This window comes from Scophthalmus maximus, chromosome 3, assembly GCF_022379125.1.
Source record: "Scophthalmus maximus strain ysfricsl-2021 chromosome 3, ASM2237912v1, whole genome shotgun sequence".
Taxonomy (NCBI): Eukaryota; Metazoa; Chordata; class Actinopteri; order Pleuronectiformes; family Scophthalmidae; genus Scophthalmus; species Scophthalmus maximus.
In genome coordinates, this window is record NC_061517.1 from 9,696,754 (window position 1) to 9,723,885 (window position 27,132).

The window sequence follows — 27,132 nt, forward strand, 5'->3', positions numbered from 1 at the left end:
AGAGACAAACTCACCTTTCATAATTATTTGGACAGTTCATTTATTATGAACCAACTACAACTAATATTTGTTGCAGTGTCGATAAAAAACAAGACAACTACTCACGAGTAAGGCTGGCTTTACCTGCAAAATAAATGAGTACATTTTTAACAATGCTGAAAAGTTGAATCTTGACCTTTCCCTGCAAACAAGGACACACACAACTCTGTGTTGCTGCACACACAAACACACTTGGCTTCCAGAGACACTGAGTTCTGGACGACATCCTATAATGATCAAACGTGATCCAACCCCTACACACAGTGCCTGGTATTGATGATATAGTCGCGATCCTCGCCACCTGGGTGGATTGGTTTAACCTTGTGTTGGAACCATTATAGGGTTAAGCGTAATTGTTTGCGGTGAAAGTAGAAGTTGGCCGTTATTACTCCCAGATTCCCACATCGTGCTCCTCTTGGCTCGGACACGGGGCCGCGTCACAACAGGGGGACTCACCAGAAAACCGGCTCAATGCTGCCCCTGCGTGGGCAACACGGGGCCCGGCGAGGAGGGCGGGACGCTGGATTATTTCCATTTGGCGATTGGGAGTTTTTAATCTTCACTTGACGCTCGTTTCAAAGGTCACATCCTGCGATTATGACAGACAACAATTCATCTCTTGTCAATTGAGTCTCGTGAACACACAGTGGCACGTGTTTAATCCCCTCACGCACTCGTCTCCTCTAACAGGTAGTTTGGCCAGTGTGGCTGCGGATCCTCCGCAGGATGCGCGCGCGCGCGAGTGTGTGTCTCATTGATTTGATCTGTATTTTAATTGTCCGAGGAGACAACGCAGAGAAGTGTTGTGAGCAAATGTCTCTCGCTTCCCCCCCCCCCCCGCGAACGAAAAGGCAACTGCCTGTAAATGAGTCAATTGCAGAGATCGATTGGATTATCATTTCGTTTCCACCTCATATCCACGGTTGAGCACGGCCGCGACCGGACCCTATTGATCAGGCTGGATGCGTAAGAGGAGGCTGCCAAAGATGAGATCCGATAATGAAGGGCTTATTTGTTGAATTTAAATTCTTAATCAGTCCGAGTTGTGCGGCAGTGTATCAATAGATGAACTCTGGATGCAGCTCATGTCATAAATCATTGCCCTTCCCCATAAACCGCGCCAAGGCAATATCCTCACAGCAGTTCTCAATTCCCACTCATTGTTTGGATAATTTCGACATAGTTGCGAACAAGTTTGATCCTGAATCATTATGCACAGCAGTGGCAGTTAAAAATAGATATGACATCGTAAATTAAACACTGTCAATAACCATTTTAGAAACAATTATGAGGCATCGCCAGGCACCTTTCATCCAAACATCTTCACAGAAACAGAATGATTTATGATGCATCACTTACCCATTTGTCCCTGCTGATTATTTTTTTTATATTAGTAGTACTATTGTTCGTATGAATACAAGGCAATTCGCCTATTATTATAAGGTTTTAAGAGCACACATTACATTATATTTAACCAAACCTATAATTGGCTATTTTGATGATTAATTGAAGCACGTTGGACTTTATTTATTCCTCGTTAATTTGTATCTTTTATCGAGAATTTTCAGACCCACGTCCTTCTTTCTTTATCAGTCTCAAAATGCCTGAATGTCACATTCAAATAAAAATATTTTTTGGGGGGGGAGCCCACGAGCAGAAAACTGCAGGTAAGCGTTCAAGTTGCACTCGTCCCCCTCATTTCTTTTCATTTCCCTGAAACTGCAGGCGAGCATCTCAGTTCCCAGCTCCAACTTCAGAAGGCGCCCTGGGCGAGTCGAGCCGTGCCGTGCCGTGTCGAGACCATGTGCTCTGAAGCCGACCCGGCGGCTGCCCCATTAGGTCGTAATGCTCTCTAATATAGCCCGAGTCCACCGTCTAATAGATCCAGGCAGGCCTGCCGGCGGCTCTCCCCCCTCGGCAGTAACGGGCTGTAATGGAGAGACGAGATGTAAAAAGAAAAAAAAAAAGCGTCCGTGTCAGCAGCATATCGGTGGTTAATGATCTATTAAGTGATCCGTGTGCTTATGGACAGCGAAAAAAAAGTGTTGATGCTTGCTTATTCGCCCCCGTAATGAGAGTCCCATCCTACGGATTTTAGGAATGAATAACAGAAATAAAATCACCTTTCATATGTTACATTTAGCGGTTGACGCGTGGAGGCTGCAGTGGCTGCGGAGCGTGCCACGGCTCACATCTCACATCTCACATCTCACACCTGCAACAGGCCCCGGCGGCTCCACACAGGAGGCCCGTGGTGCATGGGTCTGCGGGAAGAGGCACGGCGCGCCCCTCAAATATATAGCTATGGATTTCTCTTCTGCTCCAGGACCTATCCATGCATGTGCACCGGCTGCCCGGAGGGCGGGCTTCCCTGCCAAGACCCCTTTGGATCTGGATGAGCTCAAACTCCGTCGGTATGGGAGGATGCAGTGATTGTAAGGAATACTACTTTTTTTCTCTCTCTCTCTTTCTCTCTCTTTTAGAGTCAGACTCGCTCTCCGTCCCACTCTGGAGGGTAAACTACGGTGGTTTAATTTAGTGGTCTTTTGGCGTGCGTAATGTCCACACCGATGGTCCCAGCCTGACCGTTTCGTGCATGGGGATGCATGCACAACAGATCGGGAGGTACAGCCGAGGTGCGAAGGCCCGTGGGGGGGAGGGATGGAGATGGAGAGACGGTGAGTTCGGAAGAGCAGCTGTGATGGAGCGGGGGGGAGAAAAGAGACGCGCAACCGCCAAAAAGTTTTAAAAACCTTCACCGCTTCCATTAACTACCGGTTCACGTCTTATGAGTCCCTTTTCACCAATGAGGAGAGCTAATGGGCGTTAGTGTGAAACGTGTCTCACTGCGATATAAATCTGCCATACGGATTATGATTTTTACTGAATTTATGTAGAAGATGACAGAACTAGTCAAAAATGATCCGCTGTTAATTGAATTAACTGATTATTCAGTAATACTGAAATTTCACATATATATAAAATAATTTGACATCCCCACCCTGAGTGACGTGTGTTTCCAGGAATTGATCTACTCTTGTTTATTGGCACGAAATATTAACAGCACCATGTTTAATCCAGCATTTGTCTCTTACAATTTTAGTTGTATTATTCATTACCCCCCTCACTAATCTAACATCCTCCGTTACTCTTGTTTACTCCAGACTGATCGATTGTCCCTGTGAAAACATGTATTATTAAGACGCGTCGTCAGTGTAAACAGGCAGAGGCCAGTCTGTGAACACAGCTCACATCCTTATCAGGGGTAATTGACTGAGGGGTCTTTCGGGAAAACAACAACAAGAGGTGCGATAAGTGTGAAGTTTGGGCAATCTCATTAATATGAAGAAGAAAAAAAGTATCGATTTGGCAGTGAAAAAACTTGTGTTTGTCTTCCAAAAAAAAAAAGGGGAAACAAATTCCACTCTGCACGTTGTCTTCCTCCTGCACGTTGTCTTCCTCCTGCACGTTGTCTTCCTCCTGCACATGCTGCTGTGGACGGTCATAATTCTTCCCCGGTGGCATCGCAGCAGTTACTCTCACCATTTACCCGCCGAGCAGGTCGTTGTGTGTGTGCAGGGAACATAAGGGCTTATTTCTTGTGACATGGCGCCCCTGGTGGCGCATTTGGTCATTGCTCAATGGTTTGATCTGTATCACCAGTGACATGTACAGTAGTTTTATTTATTTATTATTTTTATTGGCACTAACCGCATGCAGACAGCTCCAACTTCAGAACTGAAATTATTTGGTCTTTTTGAAAATGACAGGGAGGCAGGCAGGGATGTCAATTTTTCTTTAAAAAAATACGATGGCGAGGCCAAGGCATAATTGTAGGCCTTTTCTGAGATTAGATGTCTCTGATTGACATGCTGTAAATATAACAACAAATAAATGTCGGCATGCACTGTACTGGCTTAATCCCAGAAGAAGAGGAACGATAAATCTGCCGTTTGCCGTGGTCATTTCATTAATGTAAATTGCAATGCTATGTACAATTGTTTGGCTTCCTTCCAGTTGGCTCTTTGCTGAGGTTTATGCATAACATTGTTTTGTTTTTTTATCATAAACTGGGGCTGTGTGACCACAGAGTGTGGGCGATGCCACAAGAACCAAATATCAGAGCGCAGGCATAAATAACATAATTGAAGCCTGGTATTGTCTGGTCATGACCACAGTTTACATCTGTATTATAAATAACTACTGTGATTCTAAGGAAACGTATATGTAACTGACTGTATCGCATGTATTCTCTAGTCATGAGCGGCACCTGCGTCTTTTAAAAATAATTCCCATATACACTTCAGGTTTTCCATAAAACTGTTAAATAATAAATGTTTTTCTTTGCTTTTGCTCACCAGCACTCTGGTAATGAAATACTCCGCATTAACATATCAGAGTTGATGAGCATTCTTTGTTGCTCAATGTCTTCTCTAATTGCCTGCATATGGAGCTGTCAGACCGTACTGTATCTCATGGCTTATATTAAATTTCCACTTCATATAATATTCTGGAAAATATATACGTCATCCACAGCCGAGTACAACGCCGGTGTGTTATTATGCTAAGAGCAACGACAGGGTTTTAATAATCCTCTGATGGCTCCGTGTAATATCTGAGGAGACGTTTTATTTCCCCGTCAAGTGTGTTAAGTAGAAATGTTTATGATCATAGCTGGTTTGCTCTCACCGTCTCACTTGCGAACACAAGAAGAACAAAAAGCTGCCCATACAAGCTGTAGCAGACCCCAGGTCAGTTTACTGCAAAGTATGAGTGTGTGGGAATGACTGATCCTCCCCTCTCCCCTCCCTTTACCCCTCCGTCCACCTATTCTACTTTCCTCCTCTCCTCAGGCAGTTCGGGAGCCTCCGATCCACCACTTTCCCTGCGTGTCATAAAGTCTGGGCTCGTCGTTCACGCTGGATCAGAAGATGATGCTTTTATCAAACATATTGACTGCTCTACACCCTCCCCCCCTTTTCTTCCTCTCTCCTCTGTCCATCCTCCCTCGCTGAGTGACCCCCTTGCCTCTCGGCTCTCTCACCCCTCTCCTCTAGCCCTGGCCCTGGCCCTGCCCACCCTGGGTCATTTATCATGGACCGGGAGGGGAGCCCCCGGGCCTGCAGGCCCCTGTCAGCCCCTGCAATCGCCTCTTTGTGGCTCCCAGCAAACAAGTGTCGGATCAGCAAAAGTCTATTAAAGCCTGGTGGGCCTTTCTCAGCCTATTGGGTTCGGGTCACTGAGCTGCTCTCCTTGCTGCTCCTAGAGCTCTTTGTGTCGCCGCCGTTCGCTGACACAGATCCCCACAAGATTAATGATTTTTAGCAGCCGTTTGGGTCTCATTCGCAGGGTCCTTCTCTCTTTTTCTCTATATGCCCTTTTTTCCTCTCTTCTCCACTCATTCTGTCCTGTTTTTCTTCTTTAACCCATTTCTTCTACCACTCTCCCCGCACCTTCAGATTTCTCGCTTTTTGCCTGGTTTACCTCTCTCCTCCTCCCATTCGCTACTAACCCAATCAATGTTAGCCATTTGTATGGATCATTATCCATACAAGTGTGATTTTCTTTAATGGCTGTCCCATATTAATCAAACAATTGTCTCTCTATTGCAGATTTAATGATACAAAAGATATAGAGTGCATTTGCGAAATATGTTTTCAGTTGTTTGTTGTGTGAGTGATGGGCTCCTGTCTGATGAATCCAACTTAAGCATCCACATTACAGTTCTGGATTTCCCGCAGTGAGCCTTGAGAGGCCCAGAGCAATTTGAAATCTTGGAGCCACTTCCACGACTTCCATGTTGCCATGTTCTCAGTGTTGTTTCCAGTAATTACTGCAGGTTAAGTGCACGTCCCGGAGCCCGGTGGAGGCAGCTCTATCCCTCACATGGGACATGACTCAGCACTGTTCAGGTCATCCGGCCATTTCCCTGACCACTGGACCACACCCCGACCTACTCTAAACCCACAGGACAAGCAGTGTTTACGAAGGACTCATGTTCACTTACATCATCTGATGTAATGGCTGTTTTATTTACACGCTGGTTTTCCTTTTTTGTTTTCGCAGAAACACAAGCTGACATCGACACACATGTTCCACATCTCCAAATGCACATAAGAGCTCAAATCTAGCTGTTTTCCTTCTACTGTAAGAGCGCTTCGTCTGTCTCCCCTCACAAAACACTTTCCACTCTTTTTGTGCTCGGAATCACACCCAGGCTCACATTTTGTCAAGTTTGTCTTAAAGCAACCATCACATGCCTATATGTACATTGAAAGAGGAATTACCTCCACCGAGGACGTTGTGTTTTCAACCCTGTCCATTTGTTGGTTGGTTGGTTTGTTTGTCAGCGGGATTGTTTAAGGTATGTAAGAGTACATTTGTGGATGGATCTGAACAAAGGGAGGGATCCAGGAATTCTTTTCATCACTGTCTTTATCACAATTTTTTTTATTTTTTGACATTTTCACCAATTTCCCAGGAAATAAATGCATTGGTTGTTTTTTATTATTCAGGGGACTGATATCTATGAGTGTGTTAAATTTGGTGCAGATCCATATGTAAATCCGGATTATCTATAGATTTTACTATTGTATTGACTAGAGTAGGCTAGAGCAACTATGGCAGAACGTACGGCGGAAAAACTTAGGAAGCGTTCTTCTCATTTCACAGTCTCTGGTTGGCATTTTTCAAATTTTTGGGGAAGGCTATATAACCATAACATTATGCTACCTAAATAGAGACATACGTTGCACATTGCTGGTGTAACACCTTAGTTTACCATCAGCTTTACGTTTTTCATGAAAAGTTATCCGTGGAATTTGTCCAACATCACTTAACATCGAGGCTCAGGGGTGATGTCCTCAGCCAGAGGGGCAAAAGGAATGACACATCAACCAGTAACTGTTTCACTGTATATGTGGGCATGGGAGGGATGTTGCCTGAAAAAAAAAAGATAGATATGATGCTGTTTAAGGTCTTAAAAATCCGGACATTTAGAATGGCCCGACTCATTTGCCCATTGGTGGGATGGAAGCCTGTTGACATATCATCCCATTTACGTTGATGTGTTGGTACCTGTTAACAAACAGATGCTTATTTAAACATCCCACAGTTACTGAGCAACATTAATATTCAATTGGCAATGTGTGTCTGACTTCCTGGTTAATGTACATCCAATGTTCACTCTCTTTCAGCTTTGTTTTTGGTCTTTAGGGACTCTTGAGGGAAATGTGGAAATATTCAGCATGTCACCTGCTAGTTGCTCACTGTGTGTTTACACGCTTGGTGCTGAGAAGGAAGTGTACAGAGATTGTTTTTTTTAGGCCTTTTCCCGAAAACAGTGGCCCTGCTGCCTGTGACAATGACGCCTCGAGAGCTGTGAGAGGGAACCGAACAGAGTTCTGGGGCCGACAGCTACACAACGAAAACCGAAAGGATCATCAGAGGTAATAACTCTGAGTACGTTCATCACCATATGCGACTCCTTCCACAATTATTTCACATATTGTAATGTAAAAAAACCCAATTATATATCAACAGCTTATTTGTATTAAATATATATAATATTTATAATTTGTATTAAATGTATATTGTTGCTATTTTATAGCCAACTTTGTTGTTAAAATTATGTTACTTGCAAACAGGATCTGTTTCTTTTTTGTTCCTCTATGGTGAAACGTGTGGGGCAGCAGGAGAAGCTGCATGTACCGTGTGTGTGTGTGTGTGTGTTTGTGTGTGTGTGAGAGTGTGAGAGAGAATATAATATTCTTTCTCTGTGTTAGTGAAGCTGTCACTGACGCTGCCGGTGGGTCAGCATCTGCTCTCACCTAAAACTCTCCCTGTGTGTTTACAGCATGTCTGTTTTAGAACTGAATGGATGAACCCAGCCTGCCGCGTCCATCCACCTGCCCTGTTTCCTGTCTGATTAATCTTCTGTGTGTGTGTGCGTGTGTGTGCGTGCGTGTGTGTGTGTGATTGTTTGTGTGCCTGTGTGTAAATGGTTATAGATGGGGCGACACCACCACACTAGCAGTCTGAATCATTACTCACACAGATAGGGAGAGACCTAGGGCCGAGGAACTCCTAACATCCTCCTCCTTCCTACACATGCACGCATCCCCCCCCCCCCCCCCCCCCCCCCCCCCACACACACACACACACACATATCCCCGGGTTATTCATTTCTAAACAGAGTGCCTGGCATTTCACCACATCCAACCCCCGTTTATTAAGAGTCTCCTGGAGAGGGGGCGTTAGGTATGGGATTCGATTGGGCCTCATTCTCTTTGTTTGCATCCTTCCTCTTCCCCTGTTCCCTCGTCATTTCTCTTAATCTTTCATTTCCATCTCCTTCTCCCTCTCTCTCCTTTTCTCTCCCTCTTCACGGGGAAACTGTCCACCCTCCCCGACAGCTACTTGTTTCACAAGACCAAGTGGGACAATGGAAAAAGTGACTCTGCTCGGTTGGAGTACATGCTTGTTCATGCGCTTTAAGTCTCTTAACATTGATTATCAGCGTACTCACTTTGAGTTGTACTAAAGGTTCACAACACCAATGTAGGCTTCATGAAATCTACATCTACTGATGGAGATGTCATCTATTAAGTGGTTCCCCTGTTCGTTCTCTCCGGGCTGATGACGAATCATCGTTTTGTGGAATATATGAGAGCAATTACAGCCCCATCATGACACTGTGGACCAAAACAGAGCAGTAACATGGCAACATTGTATAATATCCTCATCGGAAAACCATAGAGTGCACTGCAGCAAAGACATAAGAAAAATGTCTCTGTATATTTGTACATAAGTGTGTCGTGTGTGTTCGTACATTTGATTTCAGATTAGGTGGGTTTGTGATCCTCTGTGCTTGAGCACGCTAATAGCATATATGCATGAGTCTATGTGTCCGTGGCAGTATGTATGCATGTGTTGGAAGCGGTTGTATGTACAGGAAGAGAGCCTGTAAATAAATCTGTTTGGGGATTGGGGGTGTGGGGATGAAATATGGTCCCAGGGATGTGGAGCAATGTGAAAAACTCGGCAACGCCGGGGAATAACAAATCTCCTGATGTCGCCTCGCCGCAAAATAAATACACTCCCCTGTACAAGTCATCCATCTGGACTATGAGTCGCAAGAAAGACGCCCCCAATACATCCCCAACACACAAACACACACGCACGCACACACGCGCACACACGTGCACACACACACACACACACACACACACAAACACACACACACACCAATGTCCAAACATACACCCAACACCCATCCCACACAGCAGCCATATTTATTTTCACATTTATTTATTTGTTTGTTTGTTGAATTAAATGGAAACTGCTGCTGGGGGATTGGAATTTATTTATTATTCTTTAAAATGCTGTCTGTGTCTTAATGGGTGGTGGTGAAGGCTGAGTGGGGGTGCAGGGTTTGTGGATCGGGCATTTTAACTAATGATCGATCACGGGGGATTAAATAATTAAATTTCAGCCTTGACAATTTAAAAGTCTCCACACACAAAGTCAAGGAAAGGGGGGGAGATGAAAGATTCTGCCTGCAGCCAGACAGATTCAGCATTTAATACATTACAGGGAGAATGTGTGTGTGTGTGTGTGTGTGTGTGTGTGTGTGTGTGTGTGTGTGTGTGTGTGTGTGTGTGTGTGTGTGTGTGTGTGTGTGTGTGTGTGTGTGTGTGTGTGTGTGTGTGTGTGTGTCAGCGTTAGAATGTACTGTTTTTAGCTCATGTGCATTCACACACACACTCACATATAGGCTATAGTAAGTACTACCCATGTAGGTCCACCAGATTATTCTTCTCTCTCCTTATCCGGGCCACTTCTCTCCGACACTCCATTACTACAACCACTAAAAGCTCACATGTGGGGCATTATGTATCTGTATTTTAAAAAGAAAATAACAACACAGCAACAGAATAGAGGCTTTCACTTCTACAATAAGGGATGAGGTTTTTGCCATTTTGTTGTTCTCTTTAGAATTCAGTTTTTCTTTTTCCAATTAAGGTCTATTCTCTTGGCTTAATTAGGTCACGGTGGTGTGTGTGTGTGTGTGTGTGTGTGTGTGTGTGTGTGTGTGTGTGTGTGTGTGTGTGTGTGTGTGTGTGTGTGTGTGTGTGTGTGTGTGTGTGTGTGTGTGTGTGTGTGTGTGTGTGTGTGTGAGAGAGGGTCACTCTGTCCCTTCTAGGGATAAATATTAGCCCTTGTTGTTTGCAAATAGGTGATGTATGGTGGCCATATCTCTCGATGATGAATGTTTTTTAGAAATTTCCTCTCCTTTATCAATTGACTAACAAACCCATGTATCACTGCCACTCTCTTCGACTCCCCACATAAATTAAATAACCATCTCTCTCTCTCTCTCTCTCTCTCTCTCTCCATCTCTCTCTCTTTTCCTCTCTTCCACTTCCGTGCCTCCATGCTCCCCAATTCCCATTTCATCTCTCCGTTTAGCTTCCTTCATTTCCTTGCGTTTTGTTCATTTTATGCCGGTTGCCTCGTTTCACACACACACACACACACTCACGCGTCAAACCTACTGCAGGCAGTGATGGTTTTGTGGGGAGTGCTAATAATGCAGTTGTTACATACAGTACGTCTCAATCTCAACTTTCACTGTAATGCGATGGAGACTTTTCACTGATTACCACTTAGCCTCCAGCCTATTATTTGATGTACTCATCATCCGGCGGCGTTTGACGTACTTAAGGAGAGATCATCGTGACAAAATAATATGTTTACTTGTTCCTGTTCATCACTGTGATACTCTGTAAATCGTCTGTCTCTCAGACTGACGGCGGGTAAAGAGCTACAGGCTGGAGTTGGGCGGGTTCCTCTCTGTCACACGATGATGACGGGAGGCCGATTATGCCGGAGTACCATATTGTAAACTACTCATCATTAGCTGGCCCATCCCGGCTAACGACCGCACTGGAGATAAACAGGGGGCGATGTGGAGAGCCATCTTAATCAGGAGGGCCGTTTAAGAGTGGGGCTTCGTCATTAAGCACAGCTGTATCGCACCAGGATATGGGAAATGTTGAGCTGTAAAGCTGCGGTGTGAACCCGGCTCAGATCCAAGCCTGGAGCTCCGCGGGGGGTTCAGTGCCGTAGTCATCGGCCCTTTAACGCCAAAATGATCGCGAGCAGAGAGATAAGTGCTGAAAACATCCCAGCCAGATGAAATGATAACCCACCATTGGAAGTCTGAGTCCCAGCCTCCCAGGGAAGTCTCAAACTTCAGTCCGCATGAGGATGGGGGGGTTGATATGAGTCGTCTCTGTAGTTGATGTGAATCCCACTCCCTCACTCCTCCTGTCTCCTCCACTCTGTTTACACTCAACACTCCCTTTTTCTCCTCGTCTCCCTGTCCACGATCATCAGTGGCTTCAGAGAAAACAGCGAATATATTGACTAATCGTGCGAGTCATACTCCTCTGTAACACACACCAAGACAAAAAACAACAACTTAAAGGAGGATTTGCTTGTCTTTCCGGGTTAATGAGCTTTCTTTTTTACACTAGTGGTTCTCAAACTGCGGGGAGCATGGGCCCCTTGTGGGTAAGTGGGGGGGGGGGGGGATATGGAGTGAAACGAAGGTCAATGAACAGGATTTATGTACTGAAAATAAACAAGAGGAGACTGATGTTTTAAAAATAATATTAAACTTGGATACCTTTTTATTAGTTGCCTCCCTTTCCCCTGTCCACATTTAACAGCAAGAATACAGGAAATGGCATACCACATACCATGGCTCCAGGTAGATTGACAGGAAGAAGAGATAAAGATAAGATAAAGAGTAGAGAGATTAAAAGGTGCCATCAAAAGATTCAATAAGACACTGATGCTTTCAAATTTGCTCGTTTTGTCCCTCAGATAATCCAGAAGAGCAGTTTATACTCTCATTTGAAAAGTTGCAACCAGTGAATGTTGGGCATGTTGTTTAATGATTCATTTTCTTCAAATTCATTCATAAATTGATTTTCTTCGACTATTATTAACCTCTTTCTCATTTGACTTAAAATGTAACATTTTTGATTCTTACATATTCACTTTCCGTGTCATTGTCATTCGGCGTATCGGATGTCTCTCTCATCATGTCTCCCGGTAGCTCTCGTCCCTCAGACGGACAGGCCTGAGTTGTCTGGACAGGCCGTAGCTCTCCCCACAAATGCTTGAACAATTGGAGGTAAATACGTTGGAGACAGCCCATTTGTTTTGGGCCGGCGGTGATGCATGCTTTTGCAGCGAGCAGCACATTTTTACCACGCAGCCCAAAGCAGCTGTGAGTAATGGACTGCTCCGGCCTGTCCACTCATACTGCTATTTTTATTATTGTATCCCTTATAGTTTTCATTTTTCATATCAGGGAGAGAGAGAAAGAGAGGGTGTGTACAGCATTCCCTTCAAGTATGTTCTTTCCCTAGAACAGGCGGGAAGCAAGGGCCCCACATCCCCTCCCTCCACTCACTTCATCATCTTCCATCAACCGTCCCTCGCTTTTTTTTTTTGTGAGACTGAGAGATTATGTTGGATGCCAGGGAGAGAAAAATAAGGGATTATCAACAGACAGGACAATAATTCAGGCCGGACAGCTTCATAATAAATTTTCATCGATCCATCACTGCGTTTCTCTCTTGTGTTGTCTGTTTCGGAGGATTCTAGGGATCTTGGAAGTCTGTGACAAAAGCTAACTTCAATTTGAAAATGAAGCTGCGGAACAGAGCATACTGTAACAATGTGTCCTTACTGCTGAGGCTGTAACCACAGAGGAAAAAAAGCTCAGCTCCGGCTTTGAAGATGATTCACTAAGTAGCTAAAATTATCTGCTGCTGCTGGCCCCAGGGAGAGGACTGGTATTTTGCATCGAGGCACTTGTATGGGCACCTATAATGGGTGCCTCTTAATTCCACTGACAGCTTTACAGGACCTGAGTTATGGAGCCATAGCCATGCTGCTCGTTAGGCCCTCGCCAGGATTCACAGTGGGTTACACTAATACACCTCCTCCCCCCATCCCTGCCCTTTCCCCCTGTGCACACGGGCATAAAATCAGCCTTACACACACATTTATGAGGGCTAGCACACACACACACACACCCAGAAAGTTAGTGGCCCACACAATTCCTTCACACACCTTTCTTGTATAATGGAGGTTATTTGTTCAAGTTGTTCAGCAGATGTTTGTGTCAGATTTATTTCCCTCGCTTCTGCCCTTCATCTTGTGCTCCTCTCCCCCTCTCGCACTTTCTTCTCCCGTTTTCCTCGCTCTCGTCGTGCCCACCAGGCCAACACCTTCTCCCTCTCCTCCCCTCTCCTCCCCTCTCCACGCCTGTCACCCGGCAGGGTCCTGCCGGGTGATCCATCTCTGTCAGCCTGCTAAAATGATAATGCCAATTAAAGCCGAGGAGTAATTGCCCTCCACTGCCTCTGATCCCCTGCAGACCCTCAACAGGAGCCGCGGCCCCAAATACGAATGAGACCCAGGCCCCTGGGGGCCCTCGCCTGGGTGAGTGTAAGGACAGGTGGGGAGGGCAGGGGGAGGAGGAGGTGGATTGGAGGGCAGAGTGGGGGAGGAGGGGTGATTTGTAACTTTTAACCTCCACTGATCACCGATGGCCTTGACAAGGAAGGAGTGGTGGGGAGAGGAAGAGATATCTCACACACACACACACACACACACACACACAGGCAGAGATGTTTGTAGTGGTTGCACATGAATAAACACACACACACATATGTTCAAGGTCGCTGTCGATGGACTTATGGCCCTTGCCACTGCGCTCAGACTCTCAGTGTGAGGACCCTAATAGGAAGTGAAAGGACTACCTGGCAGTGGACTGTAACACCACTGATCAGAGGTGACATAGCTGCGCTCCCAGGTCAGCCAGGCGTCCATTATTACCACAGTCCCCATCACAAATTCACTCTTGGGGTTATTGTCTGTTTTGTTCTGATAAAGTGCATGTTTGGGAACATCTGACGAGAGCGACTCTGTGTCCTCTGTGTTTTCTAGAGGAACAGAAGGTGATTGAACAATGGATGTTTTGCTGTAAGAAATGTTTCTGCTACACTCGGGTTTCCTCGCGAGTCATTTTTGGTTTATATGTATGGAAATCTTCTCCACTGCAGATTGTTTATTGATGATCATTTGCTAGTTGGTTTTCAACCAACAATTATTTTCATTCATGAAAAAATGCTCAAGAAAACTATTCTTAGCTACTTTTTGAATAATTGTTTAGTGTTTAAAATCATTATCGCTCAGACCTTGAGGATAAGGTCACAACTGAAATCTGGCTTAAAACCATAGTTCAAAACAGGTTTTGCTTGCCGTTTGCTGCAGATAAGGTAAATTAGTCAAATCAATATCTTCTCTTAGTGTAATTTGTGGCCTTGTGTTTTGACCATAATCTTCAGATTGCTAGTTTTGTCTGACCAATGGTCCAAAATCTCAAATTCACAAAGATTTTTTTTAAAAACTGAGAAAAACAAACAGCAAATCTTTACATTGGAGAAGCTGTAGCCAGTGAATGTTTTGCATCTTTCAAGATGAATGAATATTGAAGCTTTCTGTCATTTGAATAAACGGCGCACTGACTAATCCTTTCAGCACTGCTGATGTTGTGATCCAATGTAAAAACCAGTCAAAAGTGACGCCTCGTCATAATGACTTAACAATCGCAGGCCTGCTGCCTCAACTTCACCACCAACCAGGCAGCCATGACAGCCCATGCATCACAGCATACTTATGGCAGGTCTTGTGTTGAGCGTGTGTGTGTTTGAGTATATTATTACTGCTTAGTTGCCGGAGTGTGTGGGTGCGAGGCTGGATTCCGGATGAATTGTGTAGGCGGCTGTTAACACAGGCGGTGACACCCAGCGTGACTGGGTGGTGACCTGTGGCACAGACCAGCAGTGGAACGTGACACGAGGCCCAGCCCCCAAAATGCGTCCACTGATCTTTTTCAGGCTTCTAGTTGTTTGTAAAAGATGAACACAATGTCATAAGCGAATTCCGCTACCACTGTGTTTAAGATCTGTTTAATCCGTGATTAGTTCTCTGTGGATTATAAGCACATTTAGGACACATGAGAGACACGTGTGTGATGCATGATGGGTAGAGACGTCCACAGGACAGAGGCGCCGCTGCCTGAACATCAGGAGAGCAGCTGACGAGCTCCACCACAGAGACCCAATGAGCTCCATCACAAGAGTAATGATCACCAGAGCCTCGATGTGACAATAATCTCCTCTAACTTCATCAACACAATTTATGCCAGCAGGCCACCAAATGCTTTCAATATGTTCTGCATTATGATTTTCCTCTCAGCTAAAATCATAGTTACTGTAACAGTAATAAAACATGGAGGCTTGCATTGATTCTGCGGGGCTACTCCGCGCTCTGTGTGCCAGTGCCTTAGCGCCACATCGTGGGCTCGATGCTAACATTGACTTATTACAAGGGAGCGTGCCGCCAAATCCATAATTAGACTCCTTTTGTTGCCCCCGTTGTTGTTGAAAATGTAATTATGAAAGATGAAACACAGCCTTCAATGAGATGGCTGTAAAATAGCATAATTAATATGGGCTTTTGCGAGAACAATCCCCGCTTTACAGGAGCCCCGTGTTGGCCGTGAAATTAATTAAGTGTGCCAGGATTTATGGCCTGTGCTCGGAAATGAAGAGAATTAATCGCAGGCCGAAGATGGATGGTTGCTGGAAAATGATGATGCCTGGGACCATGTGGGGGGGAGGCATCTAACTGCTTTAGGGGGGCGCTCTTGGTGGGGAATATAAGGTTTTGACACAATTACACACCCCTAGACAACAGCTGGGCCAGCGGTGGGATGGAGTACTTTTTGGGCCAGCTTGGAGTTATGAGATTTTTTTACACCTTCAACCCACCTGCACCTTTTCCCTGCACACCACCTACAGCCCCAAGGTGGAATTAAGCTTTGACAAAGTCTTGATTTCCTGGAGAGCAGGGTAGAGTTGTGTTTGTGTTGTTTTATAGCAGATGACTCCTGTGTGTCATTCTTGACATCCTCCTCTATCTGCTCTCCTCTCAGACGGATGAACTATTACCATGTATTTGGACACGATTATTGCCACGACCAACCCAGAGCAAACCGCTTGTGTCGTGCAGAAAATTATTGAGGGTGTGCACCGCTAGTTTTACCGATACGAGTTATCAATTGGGCAGTGATTTGTGGCAGATTTGTGGAAGGAGAGTTCCTCACAGAAGGAGAGGGTTGACATCTCAGAGAAACAGTGAGGACATCAATGCCTTTCACATTCAATGCTGTTGTCACGCCTACTTTCTTTTTCTTTATTTCACAATAATAGGTAAATGCACATTGTTGCACATAACAGAAATAAGGTGACTCTCCAGTTACTAAAATCAAACTCAAATACGAACAAAAATCCAACAAAAATTGAACACTGACTGCTGATCCAGCTGTTGTGTGGTGAACGAAGGTGAAGAAAAAAGACCAAATCACATGCTGTGTTACATAGCAACCAATATTAAACACCGATTGTTAACGTTGACCTGCTACAGTGTCCTTAGCCCAAAAACAAGTCCTGAAACACAACCTCCCGGCCCACTGCCCCTCCTCTGACTGCTAGGTGTGTATGTGCGCTATCTGCTGTGTGTGTGTGTGTGTGTGTGTTGTAATAATGGAAGGCTAATTACCCACCTCCCATGTCCCTGGACAGCGCCACAATGTCTGGGTTAGGTCTGTGTGTGGGATGGTTCATGGTGGTAATTAGCTTGATACACACACACACACACACACACACACACACGCACAGAGACAAGACAAATGAAGGCCGGGTGGGTGTCTGTTGTTGGACAGTTGATTGGGCAGGTACTAGGGGAGTGTCTGGGGTCTCCAGAGCATGTCCGCTCTGATAATTATGTGTCCACGTGTGTGTGTGTGTGTGTGTGTGTGTGTGTGTGTGTGTGTGTGTGTGTGTGTGTGTATTTGTGCGCGCTCCTCCGCTGAGAAGAAGCCCTCAGCCCAAATTGCTGTCTCTTGTCTCATTGTCAGAGTTATTATGAAATATTGTTTAATTTACTGGGTGGTGGAGTCTTGTGTGATTTTGATGAATCGGACCTTTTATTTCTTCATTCCCTTTATTGTCTAGTGGTTAGGCATCGTACGTTTGTGCACTTGAGTGTGTTGAGCGCTCTGTTGTTACCCATGTGAATAGAAGTACAGCATACAGTGTTGCAAACTACACTGGTACAAGTGTGTGTGTGTGTGTGTGTGTGTGTGTGTGTGTGTGTGTGTGTGTGTGTGTGTGTGTGTGTATATATATAAAAATATTAGATCCTTAGAAGCTCAGAGCAGACGCACTGTAAAAGATGCCGTGCTCAAGGGAGAATGGCTCATGCCACATCTATTAACATTACATAACTTAATGTAAATATTACAGTTTTATTAGTTTGAAGTCAATTCGACCTACAATTCCTGGTTGTTATTTTCGTTACCGTTCAGTACTTAAAAATGGTGAGATGAGTTGATGCACCACCGACAGTGTTTGCGCATGTTGCCGTGTGGGACAGTGAGTAGGAAGTCACGGGATAGAACGGAAATAGACTGCGTAGAGTTTTTATAAACTGAGTTCATCTAATGTGTGTGTGTCAGGGAGAGAGACAGAGAGGTCTATAGGCCCACTCTAACTGATTATACCGCTATCGACAGGGACCCAGAAAAACAGGCACTCACTTTCCTCTTGATTGAATTAAACACCTTTTATGGGCCAAATCGATGGGAGGGGTGGCAGATGACGGGGATAAAGGGAGAGGAGAGTCGAGTGTTATGATATGTGGAGGCGAGATCTGTCTTTACTCTCTCTCTCTCTCTCTCTCGCACACATTCACACCCACCCCACACACACACACACAACGTCCCGCAGACAGGTGAGAGGTCTGATGCCATGTTGTAATTCAGGCAAATCAATGCTTTTAAAGCATTTAGCCATGCCTGGTGATGAAGTACAGTCAGAATAGGCCACGCCAAGCAATATATGTCCCTAACCCAGATCAATCATTACACCGCCAGACTGGGACAGTGCAGTGAGCGGACGGAGGGATGACAGGAGTCCACTCCTCCATTCATTGCTTTTATGGTTTGATCAAAGATGAATAGTAAAAAGAGGATTGCTTTAGATGGCCACTGAAGAGAAGTACAGCCTTTTCCACAGAAGACATTTTGACTTGTCATATATAATGTGATATAATGTCAGATAAGAAGCTGGTAATCTATGAATGAGCCTCTCTTCTGTGTCGTTTGGTTTGATGTGGCTTCATGTCTTAAAACGTTTTGGGATCATATCTAATTTCACATCAGATCCTTGCCTGACTATATAGATCTTCAATTTTTCAATTTGAAAAAAGTAAAATCACCATTAACATAAATTATAAAAAGATCCATGTGGGCGAGCTATCTGCTGAACCTGGGTGGAACCTGGTCAGTAACCCACAATGAGGCAATGTCGATTTAATTGGTCAACGTCAAACCTGTCTTTCTATTGGTCTGGGAAATTTTCATATGAGGTTCATGCTCCTTGCCCCAAGTTACGTTGCTCTTGCTGAAGTGTGCATGTTTCCCAAATCTCTACGAAGGAAATGTGTGATCCATAATGGATAAAAATACCAGAATAACAAATTGACAAATACCAGACTTAAACTCCTCCAATTTAGAATTACAACTTTTACAAGATTGCAGCAACCGCGCACTTCTCCGGTCACAAATATCCGGCATTACAGCAGAGCCAGGCAAAGTGACATCATCGCCACGAAAGTAGCGTAATCGATACAAAACAGGAGGCTGGACATTTTAAAACTCCTCTAATCAGTCCAAAGTGACCCGCGGCTCCAGCCCTTGATTTTCATAGACCTCACTAGTTAGGAACAGGAGAGTATGACCTCATGTTGCCACGGGGAGACCCCCCGCCTGCTGCCCGTCCTAATCAGCTGCTCAGCCTGAACCACATTAGTCACCAACAGCAAACCCACCACTGACCCCCACAAACCCCCACGCCAACTCCACACTCAGGCTCGGCCAATCAACAGCGCTGTCAACATTGGGCAAACCAATTAAAGTGTCTAATGAGCGTCTTGTATAACACTGACATGGCCATTAAAGAACATTTAAAGAGAGCACAGGGGTATCAGGTGGTCGGCTGCGGGTTATGGTGTCATGGCTTATTAGTATTCAAGCAGCGTTTGGTTTCCATTAAGGCGGCGCTCATGAGCACCTCAGGTGTCTCGACGGATCCGACGCCGGCGACGCGATGATTCACGCGTCCAGGACTTCATAAACAGCTTTTACAGCGATGAGGACAATCTCCTCTCATAAAGAGCACTTTTGATTTCAGTTGCGAATACAGATGTATGCAAGGAAAATAAATAGATAAATAAAGTGCACGTGGAATGTGTTTGAGAAAACAGTGACTTGACAGTATTACACAGGCACTCAGTTTAATACCCAGCCATAATATTGCTGAGGGAACAGGCCCAAGGCGCTACTCTCTTTTATTAGTCATTCACTGGGATTATGGACACATTGCTTCCATTACCTAAGAGAGAGGAGCAGAAGCTCTGTTCCCCCGGGGATGGCCAAATAATTCTCTCACACAAACACACGCACATTAACATACACTCTATGGCCCACATAGATTTCGGTGTCAGTGCGCAGAGCTCCACAGACACACACAAACACATTACATCATTAAGATGAACACAGGCTTCTATGAACCCCTTTTACCAGCAGGATAATAGAATCAATACTGCATGTAAATAAATGGCAACTAAATAGATCCATAATAAAGTTGCCGAAAGACATTAGATCACAATGACTTAGTGAACAGCGTTTATCTCCGTGCCTTTGTTTTGTCTGTTTGTTACACAGTCTGAGGTTGTTTGTGTCCGTGTGTTGCTCTCTGTCTGTTTCCTGTCTGTGTGCGCCCTATGCAGAGACGAGTGGAGGCTACTTAGGATCAGGTCAAATGTGCACACGTTCAAAACACACACGCACGCACACACGCCTAACCCTAACTTAAACCTAATTCTCCTCACTTAAAACTAGTGAGGTCTGGCCAATTTTAAAAAAAACATAATTGACCTCACAGCCATAAAAAGACACACACACATACACACACACACACGCGCGCTCACTCACGCTCACAATCACACACGTAGTGTTTTGTCAGCAGAGATGCAGGGAGCCTGATGGATGGCAACAGAGACAGAACGGATGGACAGATGAATTTGATTTGTCTGAATGCAGACAAACCGTGAGGTGGCGGGGTCCGACATCACTGCATTACTACTGCAGCCGCGAATTCATGTATCAAGGTAAATCAATTACCAATCGATAACATTCTTCAATTTGCATACATCAGACTGTTTTGAGCAGTGTAAAGCCCCTCCGTCCCCCCCTCCTCCGTCCCATACAGAGTGAGAATGCTCTTCACCTTCACTCTCTCAGTCCATCATCCCTCCATCTCGCCACGCAAGCTCCCCGACTTTGATGTGACATTGCTTACAAAAGACTGTAATGTTCTCTGGGGACGGAGATCAGCGTAGGCCTATCACGTTGTTCTATTTTCAGTTCAGATGAACGTGCCTCTGCTGACCTCCAGCAAATGCTCTTTTACAGACTGATTTTCGGTGCAGGAACAAAAGTTAAAGGATAAATTGAATCGCTAGTTTTTCAAAATCAAAATAAACAAATTGGCTCGAATCACAAATAGTTCCTTGACAATATTCTCATGACTGTAAAGCAGTGGATGCTCAACTGCGGGTATGACCCCATCTTAGTAGATGTGAGATGATACGATGATAAGATTTGGAATAACAACATGATGTGGGGTTTTTCCCATTGCTTTTCTGACACTGAATAACTTCATTCAGCATTTATCAATTATTCAGATTATCAACGAATGGAACATCACTCTCTGTTTTAACTATTCACAACTCATAGACACTTGCACTCTGTGACGAGGGATCACGAGTTGTCACAACTCTAAATGTTGAGAAACGCTGCTGTAGACTGAAAATGAGAGAGAGAATTGCAAAAAAAGGAAAGAGCTGAGGGAGAAAACACAATATGTATTTTTTTTTTAAACAGTACAGAGAGTGAGATGAGAGCAGGGGTTTATCAGACGTGCACCCGTATGGTTTGAAAATAGCCACAAACTATCTATGCCGGTTCCATGTTTGTCTATCATGACAAGAAATGTGCAGCTGCAGAGCTGGATCAAGTTATTTATCAGATTTCTAATACCTCGCTCCCTCACATTTGTATACGCTAAAAATGGTGGGTAACAAAACTCGAAGGCAGGGCGGTACCCAATTAGATCATGAGCTGAAATTCATGTTCAAACATGTGTCATTTAATAGAGTCAGGATGAATGAGCAAGGAAACACGAGCGGCCAAAAGGAGCTGCCTGTTGACATCCGTTCAGAGAATTAATGTGTCCCAACAAATCTTGTAGCTTTACTTCCGCCAGTGCCTCCATTATGCGCTTTAGTCATTAGAGCTGATACTTAATGATTGACACCCAGTTAAAGTGCATACTACAGTGTATCGCTTATCATGACCTGCTCTCGTGCACCTTGCACACAAGCCTACGTGCCTGTACACACACACACATATTAATATTTACTCCCATAAACACACAAACACACACGGCCAGGCACCCACTCTGCTAACCCCCATCGTAGGCATAAATTTCTCCAGCTGTGACTTAAAAGACAAATAGCCAATAAAAGTGCCAGGGGTGTTCACACATGCGTTTCTGGCACAATCAAATCAATTTCCTCTAAGTAGCCATAAACATGTTCTCTTTTAAAAGGTGTGAGAGGGGTCCCATTATCCCCAGGCCCCCTGGCCTGCTCCTCCACCCCAGAGGTCTCTCCACAGGGGTCAGCATCAAGGCCTAATCTGTCTCAGTCTGCTCGACCCATGTGTAGCTCTCTCAGGAACGCAGAAGAGAGCGCAGGACCTCAGCCACATCTGAGCCTTCTGATCACACGACTACGTCCATTAATCAGTAGCAGGCAGCACCGTGACAAAGAGATTGCCTGGCAGGGGGTTAGAGTCCAGGGAGTCGCCCCAGTCCTGCTGGAGGGCCCAGGCTGATCCCCAGGCCTTACGGAGGTCTCCGTCAGGGACCGGACAAGGGGCTCTGTTGTGGTCAGTGTTATTAATCAACAATTGTGGTGACTGCACTTTGATTTTACGGATTCATCAGACTTCGAAAATCTCTCAGCTCTAAGATTGTGTCGCTTTTGTCTTTATTCTTCTCGCACCAGTGTTTGCCCCATTGTAATGCGGTTACTGTAGCAGCTTCTCGGGGGGCACTGAGACTACAATTACCCCGGTTGTCCTTCCCGTGGTGAATTATTGTAATTGTAATTGACTATAACCACTTTTTGCATATAAACCCCATGTAAAACACTCCACCCCCACACTTGGAAGGGCTCCCCGTGCCCCCTCTTCCCTCCATCTTCACTGTCTGCTAAACCCTGGGCCTCCAGCTTACACTCATGGGAGTTGACACTCAGTTCCTACAAATCCAGTTAATATTCAATGGCTCATTAAAGATTGATTGTGAGCTGTAAAGGGGGAAATCACACACACATATAAGAGCACAAAATCCTGCCTTTTGCTTGTAATTATACTTTATGTAAGAGGTCGTGTTGATCCCCTGGTCCTTGTTAGTGAAGGTTAGGGATGTATAGACCTGCATGGTGGGGACCGTGGCCTGGCCCAGGTCGACCCGGTCCTGCCCAGGCTATAAACGCCAGGCCAGGGCAATCAGGCACAGGATTGCCCCCCTGAGAGAGCAGTTCATTTCTACTGCTGAAATATTTAGGAGTCTGAGCGGGCCCTAAGAGACTAGAAGTAGCAAATCTTACGCACACAAGCTGGAAGGAGTAATCCCAGCACTTCCCGGCCCAGGTGAGCTTTGTTAATGCCGAGGCAAATTACAGCCGGCGTAATGTCACCGGTTAGGATCAGTTTCATTTAAAGAGCGTTATTATGATTATTTCAACCCGTTTGCGCTTTTCGTTCCATCTAAATGTTCAGCGGCTTTAAATTGAGTCTATTGTTTATTCTGTCTTGGTTTCTCCCTCTCTCCCTCTCTCTCCATCTCCACTCTTTCTTCCCTTTCCACCAGACCCCCGTGACCCTGACAGTTTCCCAGGAGTCCCTGGCCTAGGCAACGCCACAAACACAATTTCCGTAATGTCATTTGCAGCGCGGATGAAGGAGAGAAAGTCCTGGCTGTCAAAACCACCTCAACGTTGCGGCGACGAAAACACGACCCGACACATGACAGATTCTTAGGTTTGTACAAATGGACAGCTCCCCGACTCCCCCTCCTTCCCACCTCTTCTCTCCTGCACCCAGCAGCACCTTTTTCCTCTCTTCCCCTACTCTTCGTTTTCAACCCACCCCCCACAGCCTCACCCTTTCCCCTTAGAGTGTCACTCCCTCACTCTCCGCATGTCAAATGGGCAGAAATTACTGCATTATTAAGTGTGTGTGGAGGCCCAAGTCATCTCATCAAATCTAATTTAATCAGGCTGTCACACGACTCCCACTCCTGCGGACAAGATGGACAAATATGGTATCTTGAATGACGGAGACTTTAGTAAAGCCATTTTATGTCTTCTTTTTTCATATTGTTATTTAACTTTAACAAGACACAAACTATTGATGTGCATTATGGTATGTTATGTGTGTAGAAAACAATCCACATAAAAAGCAGACTATTGCCAAGTAATCTTTTTCTCTATTTTCATTCAAGCTTCTTCCCCGTACGTCAGCCTTTACCTCCTCCGACCGGCACCATAAAGAAAGGTAGGAGCCTCTCAATCATCGGCGCAATCAATGAAGATGATTGGACCAGTGAACAGGAACACATTGGGTTAACACCTCCAACCTGCTCTGCACCTGATGTGACCCACAGCCACCCGGAGTGTGCTCACATCCCATTTGTCACTGCAGTTTTTCCCGGGACAGGGGGATAAGATTGAATGGGCCGCCATGGAAATATGATTTTCAGTACGCATTGTTAACTCACCGGGGAGAGGCTTTTGCCAAATTCTATCAAAGTGTGCAACTGTGTATTAAATGACTATCAAAAGGCCAGCCATCATTTTTCATGCCGTAACCATGGTGTGCCCCAGGAATAACCCCTCTACAATCACAAAGGAGACTGTTGCTATTGATGCACTGTGAAAATGTGTTGACAGCGAGTATGACAGTCCTCCAGACAAATAGGGGCCAAACAGTTTTGAATGTGCAGTCATGGTTAGTATATCAGAGGGCTGCACGGCACGTGCAGAGGGCTGGGTTAATATAGCCACTTGCTCTACATGCAGATGGAGAGGAGACAGAGTTATTTTCTTCCCACGCTACGGCCAAAAGCTTGGCGCTTTGCCGTAGTGATCCATATGGAAGCAGGTGGGCGCGGGGGCCATGAGTGGGCGAGAGGGGGTCTCCAGTGGGCGGCGGGTCATGGATCTCGGGTAGATGAAACATCAGAATCTCCCACAGCAGAGAATGGTGGCTGAATGTGGTCTTCAGTGTGTAGGAAGAGAGCTGGTTAAAGTTTAACCAGCCCCGTCCTGTTCACCGCAGCCCTCCATCAGCCAGCCAGAGCCAGGCCCAGCCCCGCAGCCTCCACCCCCCTGACCCCCACCCTGTTAGGGACAGAAGTGATGGATCGCTCCTGTCATTGTGCCCTGTGAGGGGACCACTGCAAAGAGGGACCCGGGCTCCTTGTTAATCTGACCCTCTGAGCCAGAGTGGACAACGCAACACATTATGACAACCCCCCCTCCAAAAAGCGAAAAAAGACAACACATGGCATGTAACTCAACTCACACGCCTACATATGAGCCATGGCACTCTCCTCTTTTCCTTTTTTATTCAGCCTACTCTCACCCCCTGCCTCCGTAAACCATGACAGGAATTCCTTAGAATCCGGGTGCGTTTGGTTTCGGAGTATAAAAAGACCAGAGAAAGTTGTGCAGGGAGAGAAAAATGAGGGGTGGAGGGGAGGGACGGCAAGCAGCTGTGTGGAGCGACAGGACGCGGTGCAGATGACTAATGGTGCTGGATGAACTCGTGATATTGACGAGTGATCAGTCATATGCTGATGCCGAACCATGTGTTCAGAAACACAGGGTATTGTAATGTTGCCGCTGTTTTTTTCTGTCTTGATTAAAAAGAGACACCTACGGCTAAATCACAGAGGGGAGAACAAATGAAACATTTCGACCTAAGGACTGTGCGTTATATACTATCAACTTACACAGCATATATAATCGATCATATAACTTATGATCTAATGTCCACTCTTTTGTCACTATGACAATGAACATTTTCAATTTGATGATGAAGCTTCTGATCAAGCGCTCACTGCAATAGAGATGTTTGTTACTTGTGAGTGTTTTTAATATTCATTTAAATCATTCACAAGTGAGAAAAAAAAACATTCATTCTATTCTGCGTTTAAAAAAAATTGACAAGCCAATAATGGCTGAATGAGAAGTCAATTAAATACTGCTCAGGTAATGACAAAAGATTTTAAAAAAGCATGCTTATTTGTAATGGTCCTCCCCTTGATTATTGCACGTCTCCCTTGGGGTGAGCTGGCAAAGTTAATTTCATCGGTTTGTTAAGGGAACATGATGTCAAGCTCTCACGAGGAAATATAATGATACGAAGGACATGGGTCAAGTTTACCATTTGCAGGAAGAAGAAAAAAAAATCTAGAATCTGTTTCCACTCGTTTTGTGACAGTGGGGTCAGAGCTCCACCCATCTGGGTCTAGACTGGAGACATGGGGTGTCAGTAGGTGACGGAGAGGGGCACCATACTGCGCCAGTTTGGGGACTGGATCGCGGATGGACAAGTGTGTATGTGCATGTGTGTGGGTGGAGGGGTTGACACGCGCGCGCCGCACCTCTCTCAGCTGACTCTGAGAATATGTTTGCGTGGGACAAGTCCACCAAGACCCATCCATCAACCGGGTCCAAATACGCCCTGCGCCACTGTTGACACGGGGTTAACAACTTGACACTGACAGAGGTGGGCGAGGCCCACGGCAGACTGGAGACTGAGACAGAGAGGGAGATGGATTGGACTGTGATCGACATTCAATTTGAATTATTGCAAACATTTCCGTTTAGCAGGAAATTGAGTACATTATGAAGTATACATGCTGCTGGGCGCATGAGAGCGATCTCGTAGAAAGGGTTTGATCAAAACTGTTAGGGTTATTGTATCCATTTCCAGCGACTGTTCAATGCAGCAAAAGTGAAAACCAGCAATGATGTATCTCCTCATGACCTTGTCCTTACCTCACAGTATTGCTTCAGTTCTGGACTAAATAGAAGAGCTTGTCAACCTGGCCGCCAGAGATGAGTTATGTTGGAATTGTTCATGAAGACATTAAACTTCCTTCCTCTCAGTAATCACCATGCATTATTACACATTAAACATGCACTAATGTACAAGTGATCAATTTTGTGGTAAGACAACAACCAGAAAGTGATTAAAAACTTTTAGGGGGCATTGATTGAAGAACTACTTTGCGGGCTATGTGGAAAAAAAAACACGAGCTGCACATCAAGTAAATCAGGGCCAACGAACAGGTCAGGATGCCGGGAAAGTTCCCGTCCAATAGAGGCCGAGAATGTAAAGTAAATCTCTGAGTAGCTGTGGCAGGGATGCAGGTGGAGGAAAACGCAAGGGAAATGTAGCATAATCTCAGCCTCAGCCACGTTATCGGCTGGGCTTTTTAACACAGGGGCCAATTTAATTGCACTTAAAGCAGAATGGCAGAACATCAATCTTGATGAGTGGATCTGCATCACAGTTCTCCCAGGCCAATCTATCACTATCTATGCCTCTGGGTAGCCTCCCCCAACACTAACACACTCATACAAGCCCGAACTCCCTCGCCGTCCCATCTGCACATTCCCATCATGGTCTCGCTCTCTTTAAAAAAAAAAAACTAAAAAAAACATAGCTTTTTTTCTTTC

The 27,132-nt window shown here is 45.2% G+C and overlaps 1 long non-coding RNA gene across 3 annotated transcripts in view; it reads left to right on the forward strand.

The window, feature by feature from the left end:
* The window catches only part of LOC118316359, a 41,492-nt gene extending 17,091 nt beyond the window's left edge, over positions 1-24,401 (forward strand). For all 3 annotated transcript variants that reach the window (XR_007030481.1, XR_007030480.1, XR_007030482.1), the window contains 4 exons: positions 2,366-2,474; positions 4,893-7,487; positions 23,253-23,422; positions 23,886-24,401. This is a non-coding gene — a long non-coding RNA (uncharacterized LOC118316359). The remainder of the gene's footprint in view (positions 1-2,365; positions 2,475-4,892; positions 7,488-23,252; positions 23,423-23,885) is intronic.
* Positions 24,402-27,132: the final 2,731 nt, after the last annotated feature.